General features: G+C 39.1%; 1 long non-coding RNA gene across 1 annotated transcript; it reads left to right on the top strand.

Moving 5' to 3' along the window:
• Positions 1–523: 523 nt before the first annotated feature.
• Positions 524–2352, top strand: LOC107103654. Its single transcript, XR_001482198.1, has 3 exons — positions 524–570; positions 2118–2196; positions 2313–2352. It is a non-coding gene; the product is annotated as an uncharacterized LOC107103654 (long non-coding RNA).

Genomic DNA, 2352 nt, shown 5'->3' with positions numbered 1-2352 from the left:
ATCAGTCTGATTATTAGCAAACTGCTCCACAGTCTCCTTCAGCAGCCGCTACATGTCGTCAGAAATACAAGATCATTGACCTGCTGCTGGGAGGAAGTTCGACGATAAGAACAAGATGAAGCTTTGATAGGATATAAAGTGTGGATTACTACATTAATGAATTGTCCTTGAATGCACCACCATGAAATGTATTACCATAAAAAGCTGAACAGAAGCTCAGAAATGGTCAGCTGAGGATAAAGCTGCTGCTCTAAAGCAGTTTGATCATCATTCCTTATTAATTATCATCAGAGCTAATTATTAATCCATCATTAATATACGGTTTACAGTGAAACCAGAAATATTTGGATCCACTTCAATCTAGAGCCACTGTGGGACACTTTAGAGTTCTGGGCTTCATTGTTTAACTTTAAATACATGATTAGACTAAGATTGAATTCAGGGTTTTTCTTTCAGGTTCCAACAGAACTTCAAGCCAGAACCAGAACCCAGCTGTGTTTCCTTAAAGAGTGACATGTCAAAAGGTTGCCTTATCGATTTTAAATCAGACCGACCTTCAGCTGCAAAGAGGTAAGCTCTGTCTAAATGTTTTAAATGTTTAAAATGGAACTGATTTAGGTTGAAATGTTTTGATTCCCAATTTTTATTCCTTTTAATTAAACTGTTTCTTCTGGATGTTTTTCCAAATTATTCAGTCTCCATTGAGTTCAGGATAAACATTGTTGGAGGTGTTCCTAAAGGTCTGTAGTTCCCCTGTTGGTCCAGCAGGGGTCAGGCTGATTTCAGCTGAAGCCAGACTTTAGGTTAAAAATTTTACAAAAACAATCAATGACAGAATAAGTTGTACTCAGTTCATACTCTAGACAATTATTATGTTTCTGAATTTGTGCTTCTGATGTTTTTCTCCCTTAGTTTTAATTCATATGTTGAATCAGATTACTTTTAATCAAACACCTAAAGGAGGCAAATCAAGATAAATGACCAGTTTGATCCTTTCATCTGGTCATGTTTAACTCTCGTCTTCAAGAGTCATTCTGTAAATAAATAGGAAAACACAAATGTTTAAGACAAGCTTCTGTTGGTGGGAAAGAGCAAAACAAACCAACTCATTTGAGGAAATAACTAAATTTTTTTTTCTTATGTCCAGTTTCTATTTACTTTATTCAATATAGAAAATCAATATAGAAATAAAAGATGTTTTTCATTTGAAGCAGAGAAATGCCTTTTTAAAGCCACCTAACATTCTGATCACTGCTGCACTTTATCAATAGTAATGTTCCCTAATGTTCTCTGCTCTGTCTCACTGTTGAAAAGCTGTATACGTGAAAAGTGAAAGCCCTTTGGGAAACTCCTCCAACTCCCATTGTCATTGTGACACAGCACACACAAGTGAACACTGCACACCATGAAATTGCATTTATGCCTCACCCGTGCAAGGGGGCAGCCCTCAAACGGCGCCCCAAGGGAGCAGTGTGGCGGGACGGTACCATGCTCAGGGTACCGTCCCGTCATGGAGGAGGATGGGGGAGGGCGCTGGTTGATTACTCCCCCCACCAACCTGGCGGGTCGGGAGTCGAACCGGTAACCTTTGGGATCCAAGTCTGACACCCTAACCGCTCACCCACGACTGCCCTATATATATATACATCGAAAAAAAAAATTTACGTATACACTCTGAGTTTATGAGATGAAAATAAAGATTTTCTAAGTCTCCTTACTGAACACCTGCATAATTTCTTCCAATGGATCCTCCTGTTAGGTCTCAGATGCAGATGTGTGAGCATTTTAATCATGAAGCAAACTGATTCATCTAAGGATGTAAAAATCTCCAACCGTCCTTTAAATTTTGGATTAACTTTTCTAACATAGGCTGCTATAGTATTTTATGGATTCTATGAAATCTTAAACTTGTTATTCTGAATAAATTTTCATTAATTTCACTTATTTTTAACATCATCTGAGCATCAGAATTACAAACCCTGATCAGGTAGGGGCATCCATTCTGGTGACGGGTGTCCCCATTTATTGCTTTTGGATCAGGACACCAAAAGGACTTTGGCCTTTTTCTGTTTGTTGTTCTACAGAATGTTAGTTAATGTCTCCTGGTTCCTCCACAGAGTGGACCAGCAGAACTCAGAGGCTCCCAGTGGTCCATCTACCCAGCAGCATCAAACCCAGCTGGACTCCATATTTATGGTCTGTACATGAACTACAACTACTTCTCCATGGGACTGTCAGTCTGTCCAACATGGATCTGATGTTTGGCTCCATGATCTCAGTCTGATGTGTCCTCCATTTATTCTTCTATTTAGCTGCTGGAGGAAAACATTGTTGGTTTTGTAAAGAAGGAGC

This window comes from Cyprinodon variegatus, unplaced genomic scaffold, assembly GCF_000732505.1.
Source record: "Cyprinodon variegatus isolate N-32 unplaced genomic scaffold, C_variegatus-1.0 Scaffold1499, whole genome shotgun sequence".
NCBI classification, from domain to species: Eukaryota; Metazoa; Chordata; class Actinopteri; order Cyprinodontiformes; family Cyprinodontidae; genus Cyprinodon; species Cyprinodon variegatus.
This window is presented reverse-complemented; position numbering and strand designations above follow the sequence as displayed.